The sequence below is a fragment of the Hemiscyllium ocellatum genome, chromosome 14 (assembly GCF_020745735.1).
Source record: "Hemiscyllium ocellatum isolate sHemOce1 chromosome 14, sHemOce1.pat.X.cur, whole genome shotgun sequence".
In the NCBI taxonomy this organism is placed as follows: Eukaryota; Metazoa; Chordata; class Chondrichthyes; order Orectolobiformes; family Hemiscylliidae; genus Hemiscyllium; species Hemiscyllium ocellatum.
In genome coordinates, this window is record NC_083414.1 from 86,144,051 (window position 1) to 86,162,098 (window position 18,048).

Below are 18,048 nucleotides of genomic sequence, written 5' to 3' on the forward strand. Positions count from 1 at the left end.
CTCATTCTCCCTGCCCCTCTCTTCTCCATCTCTCTCTCCTCTCCCTCTCTCTCTTCCACCCCTCTTTTCCGTGCCCTCTCTCCTCCCCCTCTCTCTACTCCCCCTCTCCATCCTCCCACTCTCCTCCCCTCTCTCTCCTACCCCTCTCTGTCCTCCCCTCTCTCCTCCCACTCCCTCCCTCCCTTGTCTCTCGTCCCCCTCTCTCATCCCCCTCTCTCTCCTCGCCCCTCACTCTCTTACACCTCTCTCTCCTCCCCCTCTTCGTCCTCCCCTAACCTTCCCTCTCTCTCCTTCCCTTCTCCATCCTCCCCCTCTCCACCCACTCTCTCTCCTCTCCCTCTCTCCTCCACTCTCTCTCCTCTCTCTCCGCCCCATCTCTCTCATCCCCCTCTCTCCTCCCACTCTCTCCTCCCCCATGCTCTCTACCTCCCATCTCCCCTCTCCCCCTCTCTTCTCCCCCACCTCTCTCTCTTATCCCCCTCACCCTCCTCATTCTCCTCCCCTTCTCCTCCTTCTCTCCTCTCCCCTCTTCCCTCTCTCCTCTCTCCCTCCTCTCACTCCTCATTACTCTCTCTTCTCTCTCCTCATCACTGTCTCCTCTCCCCTCTCTCCTTCCCCTCTCCTCCTCTCCTCACCACTGTCCCCTCTCTCCTCTCTCTCCTCCCCCTCACCTCTCCCTTCTCCTCTTTCTCTCCTCTCCCGCTCACCTCTCCACTCTCCCCTATCTCCTCATACCCTCTCTCCTCATCCCCTCTCCTCACCCTTCTCTTCTTCCACCCTCTCCTTTCTTCACCTCCCCTCCTCTCCTCTCCCCCTTTCCAGCCCACTTGTCCCCCTCTTCTCCACACTCACTTCTTCCCCTCTCCCGTGCCCCTCTTCTTCATCCCTTCTCCTAAACTCCTTCCCTATCCCCTCGTATCCTCTCTTCCCACCTGTCCTCCCTTCTACTCTCCCATCTCTCCTGCCCCCTCCTCCCTGGCTCTCCTCCCTGTCCCTGCTCCATTTCCCTGCTCACCTTCCCCCTCCTTCCCCCACTTCTGCCTCTCCTCCCCATTCTCTCCTCCCCTTCACCTCCCACCGTCCTCCCCTCCTCCTCAACTTCAACTCTTTTCTCCCCAATCCTCCACACATCCTCCACCCCTCATGTCCCTCTCTCATCCACCTCCCACCCCCTCTCTCCTACTCCACCCGAAACTACCCCTCACCTCACACCCCAAACTCCCCCACGTCCTCGCTTCCTCCTCTCTCTCCTTCCCCTCCCTCCTAACCCCGCTCCTCCCCCTTTTCCCCACCACTCGTCCCTCCACTTCATTCACTGTCTCCTCCCCGTTCTCCACCTTCCACTTTCTCTCCACTTCTACTCCTCTCCTTCATTCCTCTCCTTCTCTCCTACAACCCCTACCCATCCACCCTCCACCCCTCTAGTCCCCCTCACGCCATCCACCCCTCGCTCTTCACCCTTTGTCCTCCTGTTCCCTCTCCTATGCAACTCCTCCTACTCTCTCCTTCCATCTCACTTCCTACTCTCGCCCACCGTTCCCAGCTCTCTCCTACCCCTCTCACCCACAGCCCTCTCTCCACCCCTTCTTTCCTCTGCCCTGCCTGTTTTCCCAATCCATTTATCCCCGCGCCTCCCCTTCGTCCACCCACTCTTCTCCCCCTCCCTCCTCGCCTCTCCCTCCCGTCCCCTCCCCACTCTCCCTCCCCATCTCTCACATTGACCGATGAGGCATAAAAAGAGTTCAAAACCATCATGAAACTAGAAGATTGGGAAAGTGTTAAAGATCAGAAGGAAGTCACAAAAAGAGTGATAAAGAACTGTAGGAAAGAACAGGAGAGAAAAGATGTACCACAGAATTTAAACACAGATAGCAGAAGTGTCTATGATACCTTTAAATGAAAAAGAGTGGCTAAGATAAATGTTGGTCCCTCAGGGGCCGAGGAGGGGCATTTAGTTATGGGATGTGATGAAATGGTTGAGGCACTGAACAGGTATTTTGTATCGGTCTTCACAGTGGAGGGCGCTAATAACATGCCAGACTTTGACAAAGAGTTGGAGTCGGTGAGGACCTGGAAACAAACATTATTATGGAACGTGAGTGTTGGGCAAGCTCATGGAGCTAAGGATAGTCAAGCCTCCTGGTCCTGGTGTAATGCATCCCAGCGTGCTAAAAGAGACGGCGGGGGATAGAACAGTTACACTGTCAGTAATTTTCCCAATTTGCTGGACTCTGGGCAGTTCCAGCAGATTGGAATACAGTGGTGCCGCTGTTTTAAAAAGAAGGTAGACAAAAGATGGGGAAGTATAGATCAGTTACTATAAAATCTGTAGTGGGGAAAATGCTTTAGTCTCTTATCAAGGAAGAAAGAGCAAGGCATTGCTGGATCCCCAAATGAATATCTACCCTCACATGGAACAGCTGAACGACTTCTCCCCCATGTGAATAGGGTGATGTTAAATAAAGACCATTGAATTTAAGACCTTTACAGATCTTAAAGTTTTTCTCCCCCATAGTCAGGGGAAAGCTCTTTTGTCAGTGTAAAGCCACTGGTGTGACATGAAGCTGGATGACAAAATAAATCTCTTCACACAGAATGTCTGTGTCTGTTGGTCTCCAGGAGGTCTGTGAATTTTCAATCCTTCTCACAATCCAAATATTTCCATGATGCTTATCTCCTCGCATATCTCCAGGTTGGATGATCTGGTGAATCTGTTCCCATAAACACAACATATTTATGGCTTCTCTGTCTGTGAATGTTTTTAGGTTGTTAACTGGATAATGTTAAATCATTTCTGCAGTAAGTTCACTGGAACACTCACATTCCTATATGTGTGTGTGTGTGTGTGTGTGTGTGTGTGTGTGTGTGTGTGTGTGTGTGTGTGTGTGTGTGTGTGTGTGTGTCTGTCTGTCTGTCTTGGTGCTTAACCACACACAATGTTGTTTGAAACCTTTGCTCACTGACATACAAGATAATCATGTCCCCTTTATGTCCAAATGAATTTAGTGACTCTGTTGGATCTTTATATCATGTTTGATTTCTCTCACTTCTTGCGAGAGGTGCAAGTGGAGTTCAATGCAGCTAAATGTGAGGTGATGCACTTTGGGAAGGATAACAGGAAGGCAGAATACTGGGTCAATGGAAAGATTTTGGTAGTGTGGATGTGCAGAGGGATCTTGGAGTCAACGTACAAAGATCCTTGAAATTTTCCACCCAGGTGGATAGTGCTGTTAAGGTGGCATACAGCGTGTTAGGTTTCATCGGGAGAGGGATTGAGTTCTGGAACCACAATACCATACTGCAACTATACAAAATGATGGTGCAGCCACAGTTGGAATATTGTGAACAGCTGTGGTTGCCGCATTACAAAAAGGATGTGGAAGCTTTGGAAAAGGTGCAGAGGAGATTTTTTAGGATGGTGCCTGGTCTGGAGGGAAGGTCTTATAAGGAAAGGTTGAGAGACTTGGATTTGTTCTCATTGGAAAGAAGGCGGCTAAGGGGGGATTTGATAGAGACATATAAGATAATCAGAGGATTAGATATGGTGGACAGTGAAAGTCTTTTTCCTAGGATGATGATGTCAGCTAGTACGAGAGAGAACAACTATAAATTGAGGGGTGATAGATTTAAGACAGATGTCAGAGGCAAATTCTTTACACAAAGAGAGTGGTAAGTGTGTGGAATGCTCTACCAACTCAGGTGGTCAACTCAGCCACATTAGGGAGATTTAATCAATCCTTAGATAAACTTATGGATGATTTTGGGATAGTGTAGGGGGACGAGTTGAGAAACTTCCACAGGTCGGTGCAACATTGAGAACTGAAGGGGCTGTTCTGCGCTTTATTATTCTATGTTCTATAATCTGAATCTTTTTCCAAGGTAGAAATGACAAATTCTAGAGGGCATAGATTTCAGGGGATCGGGGGAAATTTGAAGAAAATAAAAACAGAAAGAACAGAAGATGTGGTTGATCAGAAACAAAAGCAGAAGTTTCTGGAATTGCTCAACAAGTCTGGAAGCATCTGTGAAGAGAAATCAGAGTTCACGTTTCTGAGACAGGACCCGAAACATTAACGGATTTTTATTTTCTCAGATGCTGCAAGACCTGCTGATCATTTCCAACAACATATGAAAGTTTAAAGGGAGTTATGTGTCAGGCAAGTTTCTAATGCAAAAGGTGGTAGATGACTAGAATGTACTCTCCTGGGAGGTGGTAAAAGCAGAAACAATCACAATGCTTAAGAGGCATTTGGGCAGGCACATAAGCAGGCATGGGGTTGGCAGGGATATGGATCATGTCCAGGCAGGTGGAATTAGTTTGGAATGGCATCATGGTCCGCACAGACATAATGGGCTGATTATTCCAGAGCTGTACTGTTCTGTTTTCCAGGGGGTACAATGTGTGGAGCGAGAGTTAATGTTTTTTAGAACACACAGTGAGTTGATACATTTTGAGAGAAGCAATGTAGAAAGGAAATATATATTTGCATGGCACAGACACAAAGAATAGAGACTGAGGGAAGCGGGGGTCAACGTGTACAATTCTTTAAGGGAGAGAGGACATAATCAAAGTGTTTTGATCAAAACATATGGGATCCTGGGTTTCATGAAACAATTTCATTGACTAGTTAGGTCACAGTCAATCATTGTATCCAATTCAGGTCAACAGACTCCTGCTCAGGAAGGATCTGAGTGATTAGATTAGATTACTTACAGTGTGGAAACAGGCCCTTCGGGCCAACAAGTCCACACCGACCCGCTGAAGCGCAACCCACCCATACCCCTTACCTAACACTACGGGGAATTTAGCATGGCCAATTCACCTGACCCGCACATCTTTGGACTGTGGGAGGAAACCGGAGCACCCGGTGGAAACCCACGCAGACACGGGGAGAACGTGCAAACTCCACACAGTCAGTCGCCTGAGGCGGGAATTGAACCCAGGTCCCTGGCGCTGTGAGGCAGCAGTGCTAACCACTGTGCCACTGTGCCACCGTGATCTTCAGGGTGTGGAGTACAGACTTACTGGTGAGGTGCACTGATCAAGAAAATGCAGTCACTGGATTGATTTGAAAAACAAATGCTATTTTCTTTGAAGAAATCAAGTTGAATATATCTTTATAGAATAAAATGGATACGATTATAACACATCTAGATATAGCAGACATTAAAGTAAATTGCACTTGATAGGTGATGGCTCAAAACTTAAGATTAGAGATAACGTTTTGAGAAAGTGGGAGATTAGCAAGTGTTCCCGTTGACTGTATTGGCTGGACATATGCGGAACATGCTGCCTATTATGGTGGTGCAAGTAGAGATGATCGGTGATTAACGAATACGATTATATCAGATCTGAGGGAAATAAACGTTCAGGGTTTTGGGGACAGTTGGAGAATGAGAATAAGGGATTCTGCTACAGAGAGACAGTTTGGATTTGATGAGCCCCTTTCTGTGCCATAACACATTTTCTTTGTACTTGCTTAACTTGTTCTAGTTGTTTGTCTTCAGGGGTTAAATGATCATAAAGGTAAATCTGCTCTGTGTTCATGCTCAGACCAACACAGGTTATCCTTCCACAGCAGGAGATGATGTTTACTGCTTTATACTTTGTTCTGGGGGAGTCCCCAGGTAGGGTACCCAGAACTGAAAATCTGCTCCAGGGTGTTTTAACCAGGATTGTGAATATCTTGGAACATCTAGTGCCACACCAATATCTGAAAAGCTTTCCGACTGACTGAATAAATGAAATATGCTCCTTCCACAGCATGTTGCTGGCTGGAGTTCTGTGGTCAGTGTTATTACACAAGGATCAGAAATGCAATATCTATTGTCTGTAACATATATCAATGATTAGATGGAAATGTAAATAATTTAATTAGAAAGTTTCTGGATGTTAGAAATTGATGAAGTTTTGAATCGTGAAGAATGTTGTCAAAGGATACAGCAAGAAAGAGATCTGTTGGAAAACCCATACGGAGATAGATTTTAATCCAGACAAGTGTGAGGTGATGTATTTTGGAAGGTTCATTGCAAGAGGAATGTATTCACTAAGCCAAAGGGCTCTCAGCAGCATTGATGTACACAGGGATCTTCAGCGGCAAGTTCAAGCTCCCTGAAAATGGTGAAGGAGGTAGATGGCAGGATTGCTTTCTTCTGTCAGGGGAATGAATATAAAACCGTAATTAGGTGATCTTTGGAGTATTGTGTGCTGTTTTGATCACCATACAAAAAGAAGGATGTGGAGGCTTAGGACAGTGTGAGAAAAGGTTTACAAGGATGTTGCCTGGATTGGGAGAGGTTGGAAAGACTTGGAATTTTGTCTTGTGAAAGTCAGTGGCTGCGGGTGCTCTGAAAGGCTCAGAGAGAGTGAATAATCTGAATTCTTTTCCAGGGTGAAAATGGCAATTATAGAGGCCATAGATTTAAGGGGAGTAGGGGCAAGTTTAAAGGAAATGAAAACTGAAACAACTGAAACAACTGCAGATGCTGTAAACAAAAACATTTTCGGGAAATGTTCAGCAGGTCAAGCAGCTTCTATGAAGATAAATTAAAGTTAACGTTTCTGAGGAAGGGTGACCAGACCCGAAACATGAACTGATTTTTCTTGACAGATGCTGCATGATCTGCTGAGCATTTCCAACAACATGTGCAAGTTTAAAGGCAGTTGTGTTGGCAATTTTCTTGTGCAGAAGGTGGGTCAGTGACTGGAATGTACTTGCCTGAGAGATGGGAAAAGCAGAAAAAATCACAACGTTTAAGAGGCATTTGGGCAGACACATAAGCAGATATGGGTTGTCAGGGATATGGATCTTGCACAGGCAGATGGAATTAGTTTGGAATAGCATCATGTTCCACACAGACATGGTGGGACGATTATTCCAGTGCTACACTCTTCTGTTTTCCAGGCGGTAAAATGTGTGGAGGAGAGTTAATAATTTGAGTGGAATATGTCACTTCATGAGAACACACAATAAGTTCATTCATTTTGAGAGAAGCAATGTAGAAATGCAATATATATTTGAATGGCACGGACACAACGTGCAGGACAGCAGGAATGGTGGACAATGTGTACCACTTATTAAAGGAGAGAAAACATAAAGTGTCTTGAGTAAAACAAATGGGATGCTGGGCTTCATTAATGGGAGAATGATAACAAACTCACGGAAAAGTTGCTAACCCTTGATAAAGCTCTAGTTAGGTCACAGTCAATCATTGCATCCAATTCTGGTCAACAGATTCCTGGTCAGAACGAGGAAGTTAAACTACCATAGAGGGACCAGTTCCATACCTTTTGTTTCTCTTTCAGGATACCGTGGGGTCTCAAGGGTTAAACATTACCTTGCCAAAGGCCTTATTTCATCAACTGAATGCCTGCACTCTTTCAATACAGACAGAACACCTCAGAAGGGGGGAGGCTGACAGTATCTCAAAATAGAACCTCTTGCAGCCACACATGTGGATTGCCCCATAACCCCAGACAGAGGAATTTGCCCTTTCCAGACAAGACTGAGAGCCCTGGGCACAACCCTGTTAAACTGCCTCCCGCTCCCATTGTCTTACCTCCCTTCCATAATAGCATAGGTAAGTGAATCCCCCATTTACTGAAGGAAGAACCCTCCAGCCTTAATCTCTTCCCATCAACACATAATCATGAACTATGCGATAATCAGTTTCTGTACTCCATTCATACGTTATCACAGGACATCGCCATTCATCAAGCTTTGTAAGGTCATAATTACCTGCTTTAAACTACGTAATGACAATCGCCCATTTGACTGATATGTCTTTGTCTAATTCCTATTAAATATGCTGTCTCTGTGGGTAAGGCAGAGATTTGTGAAGAAGAGTCTCTACAAGTCTCTATACTAACCTGGCAGGGGAGATACCATGATCATTGCGGTAGCGCTCCCAGGACGAGGCTATCCCATTGCACGTCGGGTGTGCTGACGCCTGCGATGTCACCAAATGCGGGATACTCGACAGCAACATTTGTGGTAGTGGGGGTCTGCGTTCGCGCTGTCCCCTTGCGGGTGGCACAGTGGTTAGCACTGCTGCCTCACAGCGCCTGAGACCCGGGCTCAGTTCCCGACTCAGGCGACTGACTGTGTGGAGTTTGCACGTTCTCCCCATGTCTGCGTGGGTTTCCTCCGGTTGCTCCGGTTTCCTCCCACAGTCCAAAGATGTGCTGGTCAGGTGAATTGGCCATGCTAAATTGCCCGTAGTGTTAGGTAAAGGGGTAAATGTAGGGGTATGGGTGGGTTGCACTTTGGCGGGTCGGTGTGGACGTGTTGGGCCGAAGGGCCTGTTTCCACACTGTAAATAATCTAATCTAAAGTCGACACTCGGGTACCTTAGAGACGCTTTGAAACTCTTGCCGGCTGCCCAATAATAAAGCTACTTGTGTCTTCAGGATTTGTGGAACAAAATAGGCATCAACAATGAAGGATATGAGTGATCTTCAGGGTGTGGAGTACAGACTTACTGGAGTGGTTCACTGATGAAGAAAATGCAGTCACTGAATTGATTTGAAGAAATTGCTATTTTCATTGAAGTAAACAAGCTAAATATATTTTTGATAGAGCTGTATAAGATTATAACAGACCTAGATATAGCAGACAAAAATATGTGTGTTCGATAGGCGATGGCACAAGAATTAAGATCAGATGTAAGGTTTTGAGACAGCGGGAGATAAGCAAGTGTTTCTGCTGTCTGTATTGGCTAGAAATATGCAGAACAAGCTGCCTATTATGGTGGTACAGGCAGAGGAGAAGATGAATTATTGATAAAAACAATTATATCAGATCTTAGGGAAATAAACTTGCAGAGTTTGGGGGACATATGGAGAATGAGAATATGGGATTCTGCGACAGAGAGCCAGCTTAGATTTGATGGGCCTCTCTCTGTGCTATAATGTAATTTATTTGGACTTGCTTAACTTGCTCTGGTCACCGATTAAATTGTCATTGAGGTAAATCTGCTCAGTGTTCCTACTCAGACCAATACAGGCTGTCCCTCCACAGTAGGAGATAATGTTTACTGCTTTATACTGCGTTCAGGGAGGGGGGAGGGGGGCGGTTGTTGGGGCGTGTAACGGTGTGTATAACAGTCTGCTAGCATTTATCTGAAATGGCAAAACACCAGTGCAGCCACACTAGGGACAGACTCTGGAAATGTGGGGAATGCCAGAAGGGAATTCTTTACCCATTCCAACCTGGAACCGGGCCAAACCAGTCAGACTAGGGAGAAGCTGTTCACCTGCTCTGTGTGTGTGTGGGGTGGGGGGGGGGGGAAGAGAGTCACTCAGGCATACATCCTACTGAGACACCAATGAATTTACTCATAACCACAGTTGGTTGATTTGTTTTCTCTTTTTCACACCAAGTAATGAACAACGGTTTTGGCAGTTCATAAAGTTTTGCACATCGAGAACTTAGATTTGGAAATGTCCACAACATCATTGAACATGCAGATTCACACTGGGTAGAGACTTTTATTTTCCTTTATTCATTCACAGGATGAGGGTGTCGCTGGCCCTGCAGCATATCCTGCCCATCCCTAATTGCCCAGAGGGCAGGTAAGGTCAACCACATTGCTGTGGGTCTGAAGTCACAATGTAGGCCAGACCAGGTAAGGATGGCAGCTTGCTTCCTGAAAGGACATTAGTGACCCAGATGGGTATTTCGGACAATCGATTAATGGTCATCATGAGACGCTTAAATTCCCGAGTTTTTTAAAAAAACTTAATTCAAATTCAACCATCTGCTGCAGTAGGCTTTGAACTCAGGTCTCCAGAACTTTATCTGGGGCTTTGGATTAACTGTCCAGCGACAATATCACTCAGCCAATGCTTCTTCACATCGCTGTCCATCTGCACAGAGTAAACAGCGATTTTCTGGTACATCAGGACTGACATCAGGACTGGTTAATCACACATACATTTGCTGAATAATTGCAGGCGTTGGATGTTGATGGGTTATTGACATCCATCTCTGAACCATGTATTCTGAGGTTTGTTTCTGATCATGATTGGAAACACCATCAGTCTTGTTATCTTTTGGGGATAAAAACAGTTTCAATTAGCTTTCTGTTAAATACCTAGCAATCAAGTCGATCCCATAACTCTCAGGCAGATTAGTTTCCTTTGAAGAGCTCCTCATCTCCGCAACCTCCTCCATCCTCACCTCCAACAGTACAATAATCTCACAGAGTCTCTTTGTGACTATGAAGGAGACAATCTGATCAGCTGCTTCTTTCCCTACTCCTATGTCAAGTTGGATCTTAATCTCCTCTTGCTGCAGTTGTGATCCTGCATCATTGTACAGGGTTGCTCGTATTTCATGTCTTGGCCTATCAGTGTTCATGATACTGCATGTAGCTTCTTGTACATCGGATTTACAGTGCAAGAGTTTAGCTCTTGCCTTCCAACAACAGTAGAGTCGTACTCCAACAAAGCTTACAGAATCATGGCCCAGCATATTCCCCAACTTCCCTCCTTCCATCAAACCAGAGGATCAGCCCTCATTCAACTGAGGGAATTCAGGAGGGCATGTCAGTAACAGCAGCATGAATACCTAAAAATGAGGTGTTCACCTGATGAAGTTACCAAACAGCATAAGCAGCAAGTGATAGACAGAGCGAAGCAATCCAGTAAACAACGGAATAGATCTAAGATCTGCAGTCCAGCCACAACTAGTTGTGATTGAAGTCAGAGCCCAGCTGGAGTTCTGAGGACAGTTCTCTCCAAGATATTAATCAACAAGAATGTCAGACTGGATTAATCATCATAAAACTGAAGTCCATTTGATATTAATATGTTTACAATCAGTGTTCAATTCACCACGTGTAGCTGAAGGTAAAGATAATCTTCAAGTGATTGTAACAGTGAAGACACCTGAATACTTATTCAGCAAATTAAAGACTGTTGTGTTAGTAATAATTTTAAAGAGATGTTAAAAGTAAGGTGACTTGAGTAAAATGGAAGAAATTTGTTGGTGGGTATCTGATAATTCTGTTTTAATGTGAAGTTAATTTAGGATTAGTTAACAAATAAACACATGGTAGGGAATCCCAGTCCCATGGAGTGCACATCCAGTTCCATGTGGGAAAACCAAGACACTTCTTGTGTCAGCAACAACCACAAGAACACGGAGGTGACACTGGAACACTAGTTTGACCACGGCTAAAGTACTGCACTTATAGCCCCCACATTCCAGGATTGCTGTGATCACACCAGAAAGGGGACAGAGAAGATTTATCAGAATGTTTCTCTGATTGGAGAATTTCTGCTCTGAGGAAAGATTGGATAGGTTGGGGGTGGGGGGGATTCCAAGGAAGATGAACTGAGATTTAATTGATGTGATGAAATGCTGAGGAATCCAGGTAGAATGGATAGGAAGCAGCTATTCATTAACAGAGCCATCAGGAACTAGAGGTTTTAGATTGAAGATAATTCTCAGAAAAAAAGGGGAAAGGAGAATTTATTTCCCTCAGAGATGGTGGAGAGCAGGATCTCACTGATGGGGTGACAGAGGCAGTTGCCAGCATTACATTTGAATAAAAGTACGTGGATGGAACTGAAATGTTGGAACGGTGCAGGACGATGGACTAAGTTCTGCAGAATGGGATAAATGTGATTTATTTGACATTTCTCCAGAATATTAAACTCCAGTCCAATTTGAGAAATTAAACATCATTAAACTTGAGCTCCAAATGTCAGAATAAAATTATCAGAAAGTTACAGCACAGATCAAGGCCACTTGGCCCATCCTCCATGTGTTGGCTGTGATAGAATGACTCAGGCTTTACAGCGTTCTGTACTCACCAATGACAGCAACAATTTCAGACTGTGGACTCTGTCCTCTATGTTGTTATAATCTATTTTCTCAAAGTATTTCTTTGGCAGCTGCATACCTTGTTTTCTTGTTTCTTTCCCAGCCCTAAATCTATTCCCCTTGGCCTTGAGGGACTACCATTTCTGCTGTTTAATCTCTCCTGCCTTCCCTTATGTGACAGACTGCCTTTCTGTCCTTGTCTCACACCTACCTACTCACAACCTGTTACATTTCTGATGGTTCCCTGACCACTGTAACTTTCACTCCCCCGGGTCAATGGCACAAATTTTGAATTCTCTTCCTCCAGAGATAATTGGAAATCTTTCTGGCTGCAGTTTCCCCCAGATTTTATTTTGGAAACAGAGAATTTGCGTCAGTCAAGTATTTGTGAGCTTTCATCCACAATTCTGAGCATTTGGATGTAATTTGTGACCCTCCCACAGATGTGCAGCTTTGCTTTATTGGCTGTGCTAACATGGCCTGGAGAGTGTACGTTAGGTGGGTTGTGTTGGCCATGGTAAATGTGGGGTTACGGGGATAGGGTAGGAGAGCAGGTAATTACCGACTTGATGGGCCGAATAGCCTCTGCCTAGACCTGCAGAATTAAGTGATTATAAATGGTTGCGATTGCTGTCACATTTTCCTAATGCCTGGTTCGTTCAGCTCAGGTACACATGCTGCCTGTGTGTTTGTGTGGGTTTTCACTCACTCCTATCCTTTTGTTTTTACCTCAATTTCACACTGTATGTGAGGGTGAGAACGAATTTTTAAATATAAATATTCCAACTGAAACTCCTCACAGGTCAGGACCTGTTTCTGCTGCTGGAAGGAACAGCAAAACAATAAAGGTTTCATTACAAATCTTACTGGAACATAGAGGTTATAATTACAAGAAAAGGCTGAATGGCTTCAAATGTTTTTCTCAAGAAAACAGGAGGCTGAGAGACAATCTAGTACAAGTGGGAAGCTTTGTGTTTGTATTTTCAGAGATTTGAGGTTGAAATCATTAGGTCGGAAGCATGTTTCATTGCCCCAGATCATCAAAGTTGCTATCTAATCTGCATCTTTCATTCTCTCTGTCTGAGTTAACAACCAGATGGACAGCTCAGTGGCTGAGTATTTCCCATATCCCTGATTGAATCTGCCTCCCCCACAATCTCAGGTGTTGCAGCACTCACTGGGTCACAGAGAAACACTGCCATTACAATGAGAACTGTCTTTGCTGAGGTAGGCCAGAAATCAACTCTTCCGGTCACTGGGTCTGGGAAACTGTGTTACTCCTGACCTGGTCCAGCCGACACGTGAATCCAGACCCCGAATAATGGGGTTGACTCTGAACCATCTCTTGGGCAGTCAGAATGGATGACAAATGCTGCCCAAGCAAGTGATGCCATAATCCCATGAACAAACAAAATAAATCCAATCACTGTGGCTAGTTGTGAACTCGCCGGTGTTATTGGAAGAGGATGAATGGGAAGGTTTTTGGGGTAAAGGGAGAAGAATGGCATTCAGTGAGGTGATCCTTTGGAGAGCTGATGAGCCAATCAACCTCCTTTTGTACAGTAACAATTCTGGGAATAATTAATTCTGACCCCTCTAAGGAAATATCAGCGCAGGGTTTGTAAAGAGGTCAGATTGAATGAGTGTCTTGGTGAACACAAGTGAGACACAGGTACAGAGAGGCTTTGGGATGGATTAAATGAAATTTTATACATTTGCACAGTCATCGACATTACAGCAGTGAACAATGGGAGTGATCGAGAGAGTGGAATTAGAGCAGTAAATAAATCTTCAACATTTATGCAGCTAAAGGGGATGCTGGGTAAAGATACTGTAGTTAGTGCTTATTTTATTCCAGGCACACCAGCCTAGGAGCACATCTTTCTTGTATCTATCCTATCGAGCTCTTGAAGATTTTTGTTCATTTGAAGTGTTTCATGTTTAGATACTCCAGAGAATACAGCTTCAAGCTCCTCAATCTCTCCTGTCAGGGTAATGATGCTGTTAGAATTCAATTCACTGGTGCGTGTTAATGGCTGCTTCATGGACTTGAACTGGCAATTGAGACTGTAATGTTCCTGTATAAAATACCTTCAATGGTATTGCCAGTCGTGAGTGGTTTTAGGAAAATGACCTTGCCTTACGGGCATTGAGTGTCAGAGCAATTCCTGTTGTGGGGCATCCTGTTTAGATACAATCTATTGATAACTGTTAGAACTGACGAGCACTGGCTCTGTCAAAGTGGTCAGAGCATTATGGCTGTCATCGAAGCTGGTAACAAACTTCCCATGGGTTAAAAATCATAAATGATAGAGTAGGTACGAGGTCTGATGATACTGTTGGAGTATTGATGTTGTTGTTAATCACGTTAACTCGGCAGGAGTTGACTGAATTCATATTGTCTCTTTCTGAATCTCAGAAAGTCTCTCTGGGCAATGAGTCTCCAAAAACAGCAATGAGCAGGGGTCATCTGTTTTGATTTAAATTGCTCTATAGCACTGCTGCTTCACAGCCCCAAGTACAAGGTTGGAGTCCAGGCTTGGTCAACAGCCTGTGTGGAGTTTGCACATTCTCCCCAGGATAGTGTGGGTCCCCTCCAGGTGCTCTGGTTTCCTCCCACAGTCGAAAGATTTGTGGGTTAGGTGGATTAGTCATGCTAAATTGTCCACAGTGGCCAGGATTGTGCAGACTCGGTGGATCAGCCATGGGAAATGCAGTGTTACAGGGGTGGAGTGCTCCAGATGGGATGCTGTTTGGATAGTTGGTGGGATTTGATGGGCCAATGCTCTCTTTCCACACTGTCGGGATTCTATTCTATGATTGAGGATAAAGGCGATACAACAGGGTGTCCTTGGAGAAGGAGCTTGTGGTGTGTATCAATTCTCCCGATGCCTTTAGATAGAGATGGGCACCGCAGGTTATACAGTGCTTTATCTCCATCGCTGCCTCCTCACCCCCAACTCTACTTTGATTTGATCCCTTCCCACTTTGTCATTTATAATGGTTTGCTTTGCCTGTAAGGGGCGTTGTTTATAAATATTCAATTGGTTATATGGGTGGTTTACTGCTGGTGATTATATGTGAACCAAAATGGGGTAATGGGGTGTGATAATGTTGATGGTGGGAAGGTTGCTCAGCTGTGTGTGAGATAACACTTCCGGGTCAGAGAAGTGGGGAATAAAGAACACTTCACAGCTCACAGAACCAGAACTGCAAAGCAGTTAAATCAAACCAAAGGTTCAGACAGGGAGGGAATATTTCTCTGGAGCATGAGTAACTGGAAAGTGATGGTGTCCGGGAGTAGACAGGATTTGTTTTACAGGGCGTTTGAAATTTTAAAAACTGTTATATTCAGATAGTTTCATTTCTTTTCTTTTAGTTTTATTTATTGTGGAATAAATAGCTACAATATTTTAAAACCAAATTCACAAACCTTGTGTTAAAGACAAATGTTAAATAAAATCCATCAAACCGTCCCTCACTGAACCCGGATGTGGAAGTGCATTAGCCTGGAGAATCCCTGCCCTGCCTACTTCTTCCTAGCCGGGCTCCATGGCTATATACATACATGAGAGATAGTAGAAGGAGGCCATTCGGCCTTTCAATCCTGCTCCACCATTCAATGGGAAACAGCTGACCATCCAGCTCAGTCTCCTGTTCCTGCTGTGTTCCAACCCCCTTTCATGACTTTACCTCGAAGAACTATATCTAAGTCCTCCTTTGGCCTCACTGCCTTTTGTTCCAGTGACGTTGCGGTGTTACTGTGTGGGTATAGGCAGGGGGAATGTGATGGTGCTGCCTCCTGGAGGATGCACTCAGCGTCCTTCATCATCCTGCAGTAACATCAATCGGGTTTCAGCAACTAGAGATAGAAACCATTTCCAGGATATGGGCATCACTGGCTCAGCCAGCATTTATTCCCCATCTCTAGTTACCCTGGAGAAGATGGTAGTGAGCTGCCGTCTTGAACCATTCACAGTCCATTTGGGCACAGAAAGACCGACAATGCTGTGAGGAGAGTGTTGCTGGATTTTGGCCAAGTTATTCTCCATCTTTGGTTCTTCAAACCCTGGTTAACTTAATCATGATCTGCATATGAGTTAGAGATGTCAGTCTGCAAATCTTCACCATTAAGCACCCTGAATAAACGAATATGTACAGGTTATAAATTCAGAGCAGACAGTTCTAGTTTCTCTGGAATATCTTTTTTCCCTTTCTTTTGCAAAAGCTGTCACCCTCCAGCCCACTTACCCTCTCCCACCATTCTGACTCTGCTGTCCCTAATGTACCCACACCCATTCTCATGGAGTTACTGATAAACAGATCCATGCCACCACTTCCCATCCCTGGTTAGACTCTGCACCCTTTCTGGGTTCACTTCCTTTCACTTCAGTTACTGCAAGTCAATAATGTTACAGGTTTATGACAAGTTGGGGATGGAACTTGGGCCCATGTGGGTGTGGTGACACTTTGACCCCCCCAACCTATTAATACTACAAGCTGATACGTTTCTCCTCCAGCCAATCACAATGTCAAATGCTTTCCGCTAATTACCGCAAAGCACATGCTCCAAAATCCGCCCATATTCTGTACATGTGCAGTTATGGGCTTCCCCTCACACGCGTGGTCCCTGCCTCAGGGATTGGGGGAGTTGTAGTCCCCATGAAGCCACTGGAGACATGTTTCTGGATAGTGAATAAAAAGTGTGGGCTGGAGGGTGTTGTGTATAGGATTCCCATTCAGACACACAGGACATGTGGGCTGTGACTGGATTTTACTGAGACATCTGCTTCCACAACCTGATTTCTTGGCAATAACCAAGGAGAAACTAGGGAGATTAGAAAAAACTTTAAAGATCAACAGAAAGCTAGATGGGATTGGGGGAGAAAAGTGATGAGTAGCTATCCCCAGAGCTGGAATAGCAGTTTACACTGCTAGAGGGGAACCTATTGTGTGGGGAAATGTGGCCTCTCATTGTTGAAGCACTTAACTGCTACCATAGAGATAATCCTGATCATGTTAAAAATCACAGCACACTCCAAAAGCTTGTACTTCCAAATAAACCTGTTGGACTATAACCTAGTGTTGTGTGATTTATAAGTTTGTCCACCCCACCCCAACACCGGCTCCTCCATATCAGAATCCTGATAGACAGCCCCACTGAAACTGAAGTGCTTGTCAGATACTTGAGGGAGCCACAGGGGTGTACGTTTTAACCACAAAGTGCGAAACTGAACTCGACTTTCTAACTGACCGTTGCCATGGAGATAATACTGAGAGAGAGTCTCTATTCAAAGTCCCAAACCACAAAAGGTATAAGAATGGGAGCTTTACATCGGACAGGTGGGGCTTTACCTGATGCTGCCTGGAGGTGTTCTGCATGTACACTATCCAGGTAACTGCCATGTCTCATCAATAAAGACTCTAAGAAGACCACTCAGAGTTCTGTACCTAGTTATTCCTATCCAGCAGGGTTTAGGAATATGAGTACACCGCAGTCAGTCTTCACAGTGGTGGATACGAAGAGCATGCCAGTAATTGATAAGGAGACTGAGGAAGGTGAGGATCAAGAAACAACCATTATCACGAAAGCGTTAGAGCTGGGCAAGCTAATGGAGCTAAAGGTAGACAAGTCTCTTTGCCCTGATGGAATACATCCCAGGGTGCTACCAGAGATAGCAGGAGAAATAGTAAATATACTTGGAGTCAGAGTCCTACAGCAGAGACAGGCCCTTTGGCCCAAACTGGCCCATGCCGACCAGAATGTCCATCCACACTAACCCCATTTCCCTGCACTTGGCCCATCTGCTTCTGACCCTTTCCTATCTATGTATTTGTCCAAATGTCTTTTACCTGTTGTGAGAGTGTACCCACCTCAACCACTTCCACTGGCAGCTCATTCCATATACATACCACCCTCTAGGTAAAACAGTTGCCCCTCAGCTTCCCTTTTACTCTTTCCCCTCTAACCTTCAACTGATGCCCTCCAGTCCTTGATTCCCTGGAAAAAAGACTGAATGCATTCACCTTATCCATGCCCCTCATGGTCTTACAGACTTCTAGAACAGTATCCACTCAGTTTCCTCTGCTCTAAACAAAAAACTCCTCGCTCGTCCAACCTCTCTCTATAACTCAGGACCCTGAGCCCTGACAACATCCTTTTAAATTGTTCTGCACTTTTTACAGTTTAATAACTGAAACCTACACTGCATTCATC

At 44.9% G+C, this 18,048-nt stretch overlaps 1 non-coding gene across 1 annotated transcript; it reads left to right on the forward strand.

Moving 5' to 3' along the window:
- The first annotated feature begins 7,862 nt into the window (after nucleotides 1-7,862).
- Nucleotides 7,863-8,026, forward strand: LOC132822494 (U1 spliceosomal RNA). Its single transcript, XR_009645451.1, has one exon. It is a non-coding gene; the product is annotated as a U1 spliceosomal RNA (small nuclear RNA).
- The last annotated feature ends 10,022 nt before the right edge of the window (nucleotides 8,027-18,048 follow it).